We start from the raw sequence: 14,604 nt of genomic DNA, 5'->3' as shown, positions 1-14,604 counted from the left end.
TTGGTTGACCAGGACTCTGTCTCTAATTTGCTGTGTCACCATAGGCAAGTCATTTGTCCTCTCTGGAGCTGAGAGGTCATTCCAGAAAGGGGACCACCCTCTCTGCCTGCCACTTCTTGCCTTCTAGGACCCGTGTAAGACAGGGGGTGACTCCCTCACCCGGAGACCCTGGGAGCCTGGAAGACTGAGGCAGATGACATGCGCAGGGCTTCAGGGACAGGGACAGCTGGGGTCATAGAATGGCCTGTGCCCTGGCCCCCACAGAGATGCCAGGACCAAGCTCCCCTGGAAGCCACGAGCTCGATGCCCCTTGTAGGGAGCACCCCACCTATCTCCTTGCCTCCACTCAGGCCTGCAGGCAGATTCTCAGAGAGGGGGTAGAAGAACAGATGTCCCACTGAGAGGTCAGATGGGCTAGAAAGGGGAAAGAAGAGAAAGCACTCCCCTCTCCCTCTGCTCACTGCCTTCTGGTCATTGGGATTCTGTGTCTCCCTCTCTCTCTCTGCCTCCCCCACTCATGCTCTGACTCTCTCTCTCTCTCTCTCTCTCTCTCAAAAGCAAATAAACATTAAAAAATTTTAATAGGGGCGCCTGGGTGGCTCAGTTGTTTAAGCGTCCGACTTCGGCTCAGGTCACGATCTCGCGGTCCGTGAGTTCGAGCCCCGCGTCGGGCTCTGTGCTGACTGCTCAGAGGCCGGAGCCTGTTTCAGATTCTGTGTCTCCCTCTCTCTCTGACCCTCCCCCGTTCATGCTCTGTCTCTCTCTGTCTCAAAAATAAATAAACGTTAAAATTTTTTTTAATTTAATAAGTAAATAAAATAAATTCACCCTGAAACTATCAGATCCAAAGGTCACCCAGAAGTTGCCACGAGCCAGGAAGGACGATGTTGAGGGAGTCTCCTCACCTCCCCCATCTCCCTCCACCCCCAACCCCACCCCCACCCACCCCCTTCCAAAGCCTGTCTCCTGGGGTGCCCGAAAAGGCCTCTGCAGGAACAGCAGGGCCAGCATGAAGGAAAAGAGAAGGAAGCTTACTCCCCTGCTCCCAGCCTCTCCCTTCAGCCCATCCTAACCCCAGCAACCGAAGAGCAAAGGAAGGACTTTAGCTCTAGGGTGATCAAGCCACAAAGTGAGAGATGAGATCAGAGACTTCCTACCCGACCTCACTCTTCGGGGGAGGTCACAGGAGTCCAGAGCAGTCCAGGGACACCCCCCTGGTCACATGGCCAGTCAGGGGCAGGCCCGTCACCCAGACCCAGGTCTCCTGACTCTACCCCTCAACAGTGCCTCCCAGGTATTCTTCAGCTGCGCCCTTCCTCGCCTCCTACCACCACTGCCCTCGTCAGCCCCTGCCTGCTGCCTTACAGCTTCACACACAGACATTCATTTCTCACAGTTCTGAAGGCTGGGAAGCCCAAGATCAAGGTGCCAACAGATTCGGCTCTTGGTGAGGGTATGCTTCTTGGCTTGTGGATGGCCCCATTCTCGCCAGGTCCCCACAAGGCAGAGAGAGAAAGCCCTGGTGCCTCTTCTTCTTATAAGGCTGCTAATCTCACCATTGGGGATCCACCTTCATGACTCATGGAAACCTAATCAGCTCCCAAAGGCCTCGCCTCCTAATACCATCACACTGAGGGTGAGTGCTCCAACATATGAAATGGGGGGGGGGGGGCACAAATATTCAGTCCTTGACAACCACTCTGTGACTTTTGTCCCCCACCAGTCCTGTCTAGGACTCTGAGGAAAACCATTCCAAACAGTAGAGCTCCCAGGGGCCCTTGCCGGCCGGTCCCTCAGGCTGCCCCCCTCTCACCTAGATGCCCACCCCTGGCCTGGGACCCTAGTGACCTCCGGGCCCTCTGATAACTCCCACAGTAAACCAGATAAAGCTGGAGATCATGGGAGGGTGTGGGAGTCACCTGCAGACTCAGAGCAGGTCGTTTAGCAGAGCTCCTACCACAGCTGGATCATGGCCCACGCTCAGCCCATCCCACCTGGTGACTCCCCCGACATCATTCTTTTTAAAATTTTTTTCAACGTTTTTTATTTATTTTTGGGACAGAGAGAGACAGAGCATGAACGGGGGAGGGGCAGAGAGAGGGAGACACAGAATCGGAAACAGGCTCCAGGCTCCGAGCCATCAGCCCAGAGCCCGACGCGGGGCTCGAACTCACGGACCGAGAGATCGTGACCTGGGCTGAAGTCGGACGCTTAACCGACTGCGCCACCCAGGTGCCCCCCGACATCATTCTTTATGGGAAGAGAATCTGAGCCTCCGTAAGGTGAAAGGACTGGTCCAGGCTCACCCAGCAGAGCCCCCAGGTCTTCCACTCTGTGGTAGATGCCGTGATGCATTGTTCGGACCCCATTTTAGGAACAAAGGACCTATTTTTCCAGCTGCTTAGAGTGCTGTAGGCAGAAACCCCTGAGCTGCCAATTCCTATCTGGCTGAAGAGGGACCCACACCGATGGCTGGTCATCATCAGGACAGGAAGACCTGGCCATCTTGTCCCTACTTGAGACAATCCTGAAGGATCATCTCGGCTTCAGGGCTCCCTGTGGGAGACTGGGACATTTCACTGAGACCCCACTGCAGCTTGACCCCTCCCTATGTCCAATCCTCCTTCCTTCCCTCCCTTTAGGGCAGACATCGGTCCTAAGAGCACTCCCTAAAAAAAAAAAAAAAAAAAAAAAAAAAAAAAAAACATGCCATGCTCTCCAATTGAGAGAAGGTTGGATGAAGCAAAGTGATGGATCATCTATAGCTTTCCAAACCTATCTGTCTTGACACCAGTTCTGTTAATTTGATTATGTCATCATTTCTTAGAGTCTTTGTTAGACAAATAAAAATATTTTCTTTGGTAAACAAACAAACATTGCACGCTAGCCTCCGTCTCAGAGGCCACTTCTAAGGAACCAAATCTGCAATATACTCTGAAGCCAGGGTGTTTTCCATTGCTCCGAGAGGCCCCATGCCTTACTTAGGGAAATAAACCTACCCAAAGGAAGACAAAAAATAAGCAGCTCCAGGGGGGACATGGAAGATGGCTCCTGACCTGGCAGAAGTCAGAAGGAAAAGCAAATCTACCAGCTGACAATGAAGGCATTAAGGGAAGGCTCCACAAGAGCAAGACGGCAACTGGCACAGACACTCGTAAAGACCAACTGTGGGGTCAGCCTGGCAGAGGAGCAGGGTACAGAGTGTGAGCATCACGGCACCATGATGACCACAAGAGGGTAAGTGTGAGGACAGCCAGCCAGCAACAAGCCCATCAGACACGAGATAGCACCTTCTCTGTCAATCTTGATGGGTTGGCACGTTGACGGATGTAGCGTGTTGAGATGGGGCTTTACCAAAAGCCCAATTACATCTTCTACAGGTCACACGACATCCGGGACATGGGGCCCAGCTTAAGGATTCACATTTTTAAGGAAGATACTGACCACTTTTTTATTTTTTTTATTTTTTTTTAACTTTTTTTTTAATTTATTTTTGAGACAGGGAGAGACAGAGCATGAACAGGGGAGGGTCAGAGAGAGGGAGACACAGAATCTGAAACAGGCTCCAGGCTCTGAGCGGTCAGCACAGAGCCCGACGCGGGGCTCGAACCCACGGACCGCGAGATCATGACCTGAGCCAAAGTCAGCCACTCAACCGACTGAGCCACCCAGGCGCCGCTGACCACTTTTTTAAAAAAAGGAAAAAAAAAAAAAAAGGGGGGGCCAGGGGAGGCACCTGGGTGGCTCAGTTGGTTAAGCCTCCAAGTTCAGCTCAGGTCATGATCTCCCGATTTATGAGTTCAAGCCTTGCATCGGGCTCTGCTGTCAGCACAGAGCCCACTTTGGATCTCTGTCCCTCTCTCTCTCTCTCTGCCCCTCTCCCGCTTGCTCGCTCGCTCGCTCGCTCACTCTCTCAAAATAAATAAACTTAAAAAGAAGAAGGAAAGAAAGAAAGAAAGAAAGAAAGAAAGAAAGAAAGAAAGAAAGAAAGAAAGAAAGAAAAATACTGACCAGCCTCAGCTGCACACCAGGGTACTGAGGTCTGGAACTTATGAGAGAAAAACAGAAGATAAGGATAATTGGAGCAAAACTTCCTTGGGTGCCAGTGCTGTCTTCTAAAAATTTAAAGGCCATAGTGTGGAAAAGAGTTAGAGGGCAGAGCAAGGACCAGCAGGTAGAAGTCAGAGCAGAGCAGATTTGAACTGTCCCAAAAATGGAGCAAGTCGCCTTGCATAGCAGTGTGTTCCCCATCAGCTGGAAATGCACCCTCAAAGCACGTCATGGATTATGGTCATGGCACAGGCTGCTAATTGTCCAACGCCCATTCCATCCTTCTTCCTCAGTGCGTGACAGCACCTCTGTTTTTTAGCCGTGCGTATGGCTGCCCAGAATTAAGGCATGTCTCAGAAGCCCTTACTGCCAGGTATAGTTACATGTCTAAGTTCTGGCAATATGAGGGCTAGAAGCTGCAATGTGTACAACTTCCGGAAGGTGTCTTAAAGGATGGCGGGTCAGGCCATCCTTCGTGTATTTCTCCCATCCTCTCCCTAGACTGTATGGGCAGAGTGGCTGGTGTTCAGGCAGAGCAGCAAGCTAGAGGGAGCCTCTCTCCCCAGAGCCTCCTTTGCATTTTATTTAAGTCACTGTTCTTTGGGGTTTCCTGTCATGCATGGCTGACCCGACTCCTAACTAGCACAGTTAGCGTGACAAGTGGGTGATCGTTGGTTAATTTTTCTGTCCAGCATTTTTCCTTTTTTTCTCATTTTTGTTTTATTTTGAGAGAGAGGGGGGGGGGGACAGAGGATCTGAGGCGGGCTCTGTGCTGACAGCAGCGAGCCCAATGTGGGGCTTGCATTCACGAACTGCAAGGTCATAACCTGAGCCAAAGTCAGACGCTTTAACCGACTGAGCCACCCAGGGGCCCCCTTTTTCCCCTTTTTCTTGAAACAGTACTCCCCCTTCTCTGGGGAAATGTCCCTTCTTTTGCCTTTCCTGCAGTTTTTCCATACAGTTCCCCCGGGGCCTGCCAATCTTAATATCTCCACCCCTATGTCAAGGCTAGGAACCTCTGGCAGCCTTATGGAGAAAGAATGAGTGAATAAAGCCACAAAGCAGAGAGAAACAGAGACCAGAGAAGGAGGCGATGGGCCTGGTGTTTCTGAGTTTCTGGCTCCAGTTGCCCCAAGGCCCCACGGAACCGTGCCCATCCTGGGTCGGTTATAAGAGGTAGCACGTGTCCTCCTGCAGGCTTGATGACCGTCACGTACAACCCAGAGAGTCCTGGCTCATGTGGAATAGCGTGTAATCGAGTAGCCAGAGGTAGGAGCAGCCCAGCACTAGAGTGGCCAGTAGGCAAGGGAGAACACACAGACAGAAAGATCAAATGCAGGAAGTCCTGACGAAGGAGGGGACAAGTGGGCTGGGCCTTGAAAGCAGGGGAGGCGCCCCTGAAGAGGAACATGGTTGAGTACAGGGTGGGGGTGGGAGAGGAAAATGGGCACAGGGTGGGCTTTGAGGATCCATGCTGGAGAAGGGGGAGGAAGTGGGGAAGGTGGCAGGGCCACACTGCAGAAGGAAGGCCCCGTATGTCAAGCTGCAGAGTTGGCCTTATAGTTCTCAGACTTTAGTATCCCAGGACTTCTTTAAAAAGGCAGATTCGGGGGCACCTGGGTGGCTCAGTCGGTTAAGCTTCCAACTTTGGCTCAGGTCAGATTTCGCCGTTCGTGAGTTCGAGCCCCGTGTCAGGCTCTGTGCTGACAGCTCGCAGCCTGGAGCCTGCTTGGAATTCGGTGTCTCCTCTCTCTGACCTTCCCCCGCTCGCACTCTGTCTCTGTCTCTGTCTCTCTCTCTCTCAAAAATAAATAAACATTTAAAATTTAAAAAAAAAAAAAGCACACAGATTCAGAGGCCAGCTATGGACAATAAGAAGCCATCAAGCAGGGAAGTGGCCAAGCATGTTTGGGAAAATTAGACGGGGACAGTCGAGTAGACTGGAAAGGTGGAAACTGAGGGCAATAGGCAAACAGGGATTTTGGAAAATGATAGATATGGAGATGGTGAAGGAGGGGAAATCAGAGTGTAACTGTGAGATTTGCGGAACGAACGAAAACATTGGAAACTGGATGGGAGCAGTAGATGGTGACTGTGCGAGTGACAGGGGGAGACTTTGAGCACTGCTGGCATTTATCAGGAAGACGGCGGTGGCCCTACTTAGGCACAGCGCACGCTTAAGCTCTTCCAGAAGAACCAAGTAGAAATTTCTATAGACAGTTGGAGATGGAGGCTGGGGCTCAGAAGAGCATGGCTGTGGATGTGGGGCTGACCAGCATGGAGGGGGACACTAGGGTGAAAGTGAGGTCTCCGAAGGGGAGCAGAGTGGGGAGGGGGAAGCTGAGGACTGGACTCCCCTGCTCTGTGTCTTTATGGAATCAGAATCCTAGAACCAGGCGGGACTCCTGAGGGGGAAACTGAGGCCCAAACACATAAGTGACTTAAGGTGGCCAATGGGGAGAGCAGAGGTTCACTTTCAGTCTGCAACTCTTCCCCTTCTGTATGTGTCCCCATGTGTGAGCAGGGGACAGCATCTGCCTAGGGTGCCATTTTGGTTTGTTGTTGTTGTTGTTGTTGTTTTAACGTTTATTTATTTTTGAGACAGAGAGAGACAGAGCATGAACAGGGGAAGGTCAGAGAGAGAGGGAGACACAGAATCTGAAACAGGCTCCAGGCTCTGAGCTGTCAGCACAGAGCCTGACGCGGGGCTCGAACTCATGGACCGCGAGATCATGACCTGAGCCGAAGTCGGACGCTTAACCGACTGAGCCACCCAGGCGCCCCTAGGGTGCCATTTTGTACCTAGTAGAAACAATGTGCCAACAATTCCAAAGTGCTCTGAAAGGTAAAAATCTCCTTACGCAAGAATTGAATTCAGGCACCAAGAAAGAGAAATCTGATGAGTTCCTCAGTGTGACAGGGACACGAAGACCCTTTCAAAAGGGGCATCCGGCCCTCTGCAGAAATGTCCAGCCACAGCCAGGACTGCTTGTGGTCCAGCCTAGAAATGAATCGATTTTGCCTTATGATGAATCTGTTATATGGGACATTTACGTTTTATGTGCTTTTGCTTTTGCTGTTTTTTAAGCTTTTTAAAAATGTTTATTTCTTTTTGAGAGAATGCGGTGGGGCGGGGGAGTGCACAGAAGGAGAGGGAGACAAAGGATGCCAAACAGGCTCTGTGCCGACAGCAGAGAGCCCGAAGCGGGGCTTGAACTCTCAAACCACAAGATCATGACCTGAGCCAAAATTGGACGCTTAAGCGACTGAGCTACCCAGGCGCCCAAGCTTTTTTTCTTTTAAGTTTATTTATTTATTTAAGTAATCTCTACACCCAACGTGGGACTCGAACTCACGACCCCAGATCAAGAGTCGCGTGCTCTTCCAACTGAGCCAGCCAGGTACCTCTTATGTGCTTTTTCTGAACATATTTTATTTTCAAGAAAAAAAACATGCTTTTTAAAAAGTGGGGGAGGGGGAGAAAAAGCAAATAGATCCCAGGGCAATCATCTAGAAACAAAATAGTTCTTTGTCAGACAAGAGCTTTCACCTCAGGAGAGTATCCCCTGGTGCATGTAATCATTTGTTTACAAAAGGCACATAGTAGCTCCTCAATTGATACTTGCCGGCCAGATGAATCAATGAAATAAACGAGGGGACCCAGTGACTAACTTGGACAGCCTGAGAGTCCCAGTGAGGAAGAGAAACAACTCTGAAAAACGGATAGGCAACACTGAATTACCCAGGACTCTACACATAGCCTAGTAGTTCCTGGGCCCATTGAGTCAAACAGGGGACACCTGTGGAGAGGCTCCCACCAAGCCAAGGGGTTTTCTGTCCAAGGTCTCCTCGCCCACCCCTTTTCTACCTGTGGAGGCAGCAGCCCAGACAAGCAAGAAACTGCCCTTTTTTAAAGGTCATGGGAAACACGGGTGAGCAGCCAAGGGAGCCCAAAGCAAGCAGCCCCTGGCTGTCCCCCCAACCTCTCATGCTCTCCATTGAGGTGCCGTCCCTTTCCCTCATCTGCACAAAGCCAGTTGGGGAGGAGGGGCAGTGACTACAAATGAAACCAAACCTTTCTTGGGAGGCTCACAGCCACAGCTCCTGGCCTGCGCAGGCCAGGCCATGTGTTGTTATGGTTGAGTCAACCAGCTGGGAATCAGCAGGGGTTTGTAAGGAAACCACGTTAATTAAGAGAAAGCAAACAGGACAGTCATTCACTCTGTCAGGCCTTTCTTCTGACTTCTCTTGCAGCCTCCTCCCACCTTGGTCTCTATCAGCTCAGCTCTCTCCACCTTCCCATGCCTTTTCTCTGCCTCTGTCATTGTCATTCACAGGGAACATCTGTGTGGCTCTTGGCTCTGATCCACTCTTCCTGGGCGAGGTGGGAGGAAGGCTGAAAGAGCATCTTCATCCACAGCTGGGATCAGAACTTCCTCAGCCCCGAAGCCATAGACAGGCTGACCCACCCGTGGCTTCCCAGCTTTTGCCTTTGCTCTGGCCTCAGCTGGTTGGCCTGGTGCCTGGCAGCAAGTCTTCAAACCAGATCATTTCTGCCGCGAGTTTAAGTTTCTCTTGGCAAAATGAGCGTTTCTGGGCTCATCCCTCGTGAATGTTTCCCCAAACATCTTTGTTAGGACAGTTTTCTCGGGACTTGAGTTATCTCCAGATTTTAGATATAGGTTCCAGAACAAGTAATGGACAAAAGAAGGAAGATATCCCTGGCAAATGGGGTAGAATTGAGGGGGCTGGGCTCCTCAGAAGAAGGGGTGGAGGGGCCCCTGGCTGGCTCAGTCCCTTAAGCGTCTGACTTTGGCTCAGATCATGATCTCACGGTCTGTGCATTGGAGCCCGCGTCGGGCTCTGTGCTGACAGTTCAGAGCCTGGAGCCTGCTTCAGGTTCTGTGTCTCCTTCTCTCTCTGCCCCTCCCCCTTCTCAAAAATAAATAAACATTTAAAAAAAGAGGGGGTGGATAGGAAATTTTGTCAGGATAAGGAGAGGTTCATCAGTCTTCCTTCTCTCACATATGTGCATACGAGGTCACTGCTGCTCTTCGAGTTCCAGGATTGCAACCGCACCTGGAAACAGTTCACCCCATGCAGGAGAATGACTCTGCCAACAGCCCAGAAACTCCGGCTCTTGAAAAGACCCTTCCTTTGCATAGTAGCTACCATTCTACAGCCCCCAGAGAAGGGTCCTCACTCCCTCTTATTCCACAGCACAGTTTTACTTAAAAAAAAAAAAAAAATCCACAACATACTGAGGGATATGTAAGACTCACCGATGAAATAGAAGATGCTATTTTTGAAGTAGGGAGATCAGTCTTAGAAAATACGTTTAAATTAAAAGCAACTTAAATGTCTAGCAATTGGGGATTGGCTGAGTAAGTTATGACACTTCCAGACAATGAAATAGTATACAGCTATTTAAAATAATGTTAAATGGGGCGCCTGGGTGGCGCAGTCGGTTAAGCGTCCGGCTTCAGCCAGGTCACGATCTCGCGGTCAGTGAGTTCGAGCCCTGCGTCGGGCTCTGGGCTGACGGCTCGGAGCCTGGAGCCTGTTTCCGATTCTGTGTCTCCCTCTCTCTCTGCCCCTCCCCCGTTCATGCTCTGTCTCTCTCTGTCCCAAAAATAAATAAACGTTGAAAAAAAAAAAACATTCAAAAAAAAAATAAAATAATGTTAAAGATGGGGCACCTGGGTGGCTCAGTTGTTGGAGCATGTGACTCTTGATCTCAGGGTTGTAAGTTAGAGCCCCACATTGAGTGCAGAGATTACTTAAAAATAAAATCTTAAGGGGCGCCTGGGTGGCTCAGTCGGTTAAGTGTCTGACTCCTGATTTCAGCTCAGTCATGATCTCAAGGTTCTTGAGATTGAGCCTTCCATTGGGGTTCCCCACTGACAGCCCTGTGTGGGGCTCTCTGCTGACAGCACGGAGCCTGCTTGGGATCTTGGGATTCTCTGTCTCTCTCTCTCTCTCTGCCCCTCCCCTGCATGTGTGCATGTATGTTCTCCTTCTTTCTCTCAAAATGAATACATTAAAAACTAAAAAAAATAACATTTTAATTAATTAATTAATTAATTAATATAATGCTAAGGGATAGAAAAAGAGATCAAAGAGAAATGCCAGGAACAGATCTACACCAGATAAAATGCAATGGAGGAATATATGATGCTTTTAACAAATGATGCCCAGTCAGTTAAATATTGCTATGAGAAAAAAAAAATGAATCTTAATCCCAATCTCAGATCATATAATAAAATTCCAGGTGAGTTTTGATCCAATGTAAAAGGTAAAACAATAAAGTTTTTAGAAGAAAACATAAAAGAACATCTTCATGATTTTGAAGAGGACAAATTTTTAAATAAGGAGGGGTAGAAAAAAAAAGGGGGAGGACACCTGGGTGGCTCCGTCGGTTAAGCGTCCGACTTTGGCTCAGGTCATGATCTCATAGTTCATGAGTTCAAGCCCTGCACTGGGCTCTGTGCTGACAGCTCAGAGCCTGGAGCCTGCTTCGGATTCTGTGTCTCCCTCTCTCTCTGCCCCTCCCCTGCTCGCACTCTGTCTCTATCTCTCTCAAAAATAAATAAACGTGAACAAATTTTTTTAAAAAAAGAAGAAGGGGTAGGGGGCCTCGCTGTTTCAGTTGGTAGAGGGTGCAACTCTTGATCTCAGAGTCATGAGTTCAAACCCCCACGTTGGGCATGGAACCTACTTAAAATACCAAAAATGCCAACTACAAAAGAAAAAAACTGATAAATTACACTGTATTAAAAAAATTTTTTTAATGTTTATTTATTTTTGACAGAGAGAGAGAGACAGAGCATGAGCAGGGGAGGGACAGAGAGAGAGGGAGACACAGAATCCGAAGCAGGCTCCAAGCTGTCAGCACAGAGCCTGACGCAGGGCTCGAACTCACGGACCGCAAGATCATGACCTGAGCCGAAGTCGGACGCTCAACTGACTGAGCCACCCAGGCACCCCTGTATTAAAAAAATTTTAGGGGCGCCTGGGTGGCGCAGTCGGTTGAGCGTCCGACTTCAGCCAGGTCACGATCTCGCGGTCCGTGAGTTCGAGCCCCGCATCGGGCTCTGGGCTGATGGCTCAGAGCCTGGAGCCTGTTTCCGATTCTGTGTCTCCCTCTCTCTCTGCCCCTCCCCCGTTCATGCTCTGTCTCTCTCTGTCCCCAAAATAAATAAACATTGAAAAAAAAATTTTTTTTAATAATAAATTAAAAAAATTAAAAAAAATTTTTAATATTGCTTATCAGAAAAATATACTATAGAAGGCAACTCAGAAAGGAAGATGACATTTGCAATACTTATAGCCAACAAAAAACAAGCATCCAGAATATACAAAGAACTTGTACAAACCAAGAAGAAAAAGACGGGCAACCTAATGCAAAATGGGCCAAAGACTTGAACAGACATTTTACAAAAGAAACTATCTAAATGGCTTACAAACATATGAAAAGTGACTCGTCTTCATTAGGCATAAGGGAAATGTAAATGAAATGCCCAGTGAAATCCTACCACATACTCACCAGAATGGCCAAGGTGAAAAGTACAAAAAATATCAAATATTGATAAGGAAGTGGAGCAACTAGAACTCTTATACACAAGTGGTACCAGAATAAAGTGTTTGGTAGTATCCACTATCTAGTATCTAAGTATATACACACCCTATGACCCAACGGTTCCACTGCTAGATCTATTCCTGAGAGAAGTTTGTTCTTGTGTTCACCAAAAATCATACAGAAGAATGTTCATCACAGCACATTTTGAAGTAGTCCCAACTGGAAAGTATCCAAATTCTATTAACAAAAGAAAGGATGAATAAAGGACAGTATAACCACAGTAGAACATTATATAGCAATGAGAATGAACAGATGACAAGTATACATAACACTCGGGATGAATCTCACAAATATGCTGTTGGTGAGTAGATGAAAGCAGACCCAAAAGTGTACATGTTACATAAGATTCTGTTCATACCAAGTTCAAATGCAGGAAAAAGTAGTTTATGATGCCAAAAGTTAGGGTAATGATTACCCTTGAAGGGGGGATAGTGTCTGGAAGGGGACACCAAGGGGTCTTCTGAACTGCTATTAATGTTCTTTTTTTTTTTTTTTTTTTTTTTTTTTTTTTTAGTTTATTTATTTTGAGAGAGAGAGCACGCATGAGCCGAGGAGGGGCAGAGAGAGAGGGAGAGAGAGAAAATCCCAAGCAGGCTCCATGCCATCAGTGCAGAGCCCAGCGTGGGGCTCAACCTCATGAAACTGTGAGATCATGACCTGAGCATAAACCGAGAGTCAGACACTGAACTGACTGAGCCACCCAGGTGCCCCATGAACTGCTGTTAATGTTCTACTTGTTGGTGTGGGTAGTGTATTCCCTTTGTGAAAATTCATCAAGCTGCACACTGATAATTTGTGTACTATCTCATATAGTTCAATTGTTCAATTGAAAAAAAATTTTAAGCTAGTCTCCTGAGCAAAATAGGGTCTCAAAGAATTTTTTTCATGTAGCAACTAATAACAAATGGATTCAGAAAAATATATATATTACAAAAATAGTATTATTTCATTTTGCTAAATGTACATAATGTTTATCTCTGGATTATGAATGATATGTATTTCCTTTTTACCTTACTGTTTTATTTTTTCTATAATAATCACATTACTCAGCATTATATAAAATACAATTTGTTTTTTAAATATTTATTTTGATAGAGATAGAGAGTGTGAGTGGGGGAGGGGGGAGGGAGAGGATCCTAAGCAGGCTTTCACTGTCAGCACAGAGCTTGATGCAGGGCTTGAACTCATGAACCATGAGATCATGTTCCAAGTCAAATTCAGATGCTTAACCAACTGAGCCATCCAGGTGTCCCACAAGTTGTTTTTTAAAATAAAATTTGATTATAAGAAGTCAGGATAAGATAATGAGGAGAGGGTTGGCACTCAAATACTTTAGCTCACTGTGCCCCAAAGACAGGGCTGTCTTACTGCCCTAGTTGTGACTGGATCCCCAGAAGCTGGAGACTTGTAAAGAAATGGGAAACGGGGGTGCCTGGGTGGCTCAGTAGGTTAAGTGTCTAACATCAGCTCAGGTCATGATCTCTCAGTCCATGAGTTCGAGCCCTGCGTTGGGCTCTGTGCTGACAGCTCAGAGCCTGGAGCCTGCTTCAGATTCTGTGTCTCCCTCTCTCTCTCTCTGTTCCTCCCCCACTTGTATTCTGTCTCTCTCTCTCTCTCAAAAATAAATAACGATTTAAAGAAAAAAAGAAAAGAAAAGAAATGGGAAATGGTACAAGCAGGAAGCGCTGAAGGTCAACATACAGAAGAAATGTGGAAGCTATAGGGAGAGGCCAAGGCTTTCCTGATCCTGGCCAGGACATTTCGACATACACCCCACCAAAACCTTCTCCTCCACTCCTAATCCATGTGTCTGTCTCACTCACACTTACGTACCTTTCTCTCCAGGATCTGCCTTTGCCGAACGCAATGTTTTATGGTAACCCAATGCCACATTTCTACTGTTCTCCTTGTCCATGGTGGTATCACTCAAGCTCCCCAAGGAGCAGCTGTTCTGCATCTCCCTAGTCCACCAGGGGTGACAGTCCCAACTGGAAGATGGATTCCTTCCCTCCCCTTTGTCAGGAAACATGCTCTGCCATTTAATGAGCTTGGTTCTCCCATTTATGAGTCAGAGTAGGAAAACTATAAAATCCCCCTTTCAGGTTAATTATGGAGAGTGGAAGAGGAATATCCTAGCCATCAAGTGGAAGAATTGAGCTGTGTGTGTTTCTTATGTAGCTCTAGGGGAGCATATTATTTATCCTGCAAAACCAAAAGAGAGAAAACCGGGCCGTTGTGGTTTAAGTACTGCAAGCTTGCTCATTATGCAAGTACATCGAACTTATGTAAAGTACCTAGCACGTGGGCCATCTCAGTAACTGCCTTATAATTAGCTTCTGTTTATTGAGCACTTAGGTCTTATCTAATCTTCGCAACCCTCTAAAATAGATTCTACTCATTCATTATTCAACAACTATACATTGCATTTATTATGTGTCAGCACTGCGCTAATTGCTGGAGATAGAAGTCAAAACAACAACAACAACAACAACAACAACAACAACAAAATAATATCCCTGCCTTCGTGGAGCTTACAGTTTGGTGGAGAGACAATATTATACAAATAGATGTAAAACCGCGTCTGTGCCAAGTACTAAAATGGAGTTATCTAGCGCTGAGAGCCAGTAACCCCTGTTAAGGAAGACTCTAATGTGGAAGTGAATTTTGAGCAGGAGAAATAAGCAGGAGTGTTACCAGGGGGCCAAAGAGCAGGCAGAAGAAATAGCTATACGAAGGCTCTGAGGCCAAAGGGAAGTGTTAAATATAGGAGAATGAAAGGCAAGTGTGTATTGGGGTTGGAGGAGAGATTGATGGAGAAGGGAGGAATTAATTCTATGCCAGATCTACCTGATACCTGATGTTCCAGAACCGGAGTCCTAACCATTTCAACCTCTATTGAACAGGCCTACCCCCAC

This window comes from Prionailurus bengalensis, chromosome B2, assembly GCF_016509475.1.
Source record: "Prionailurus bengalensis isolate Pbe53 chromosome B2, Fcat_Pben_1.1_paternal_pri, whole genome shotgun sequence".
In the NCBI taxonomy this organism is placed as follows: Eukaryota; Metazoa; Chordata; class Mammalia; order Carnivora; family Felidae; genus Prionailurus; species Prionailurus bengalensis.
Note: the sequence above shows the minus strand (reverse complement) of the source record.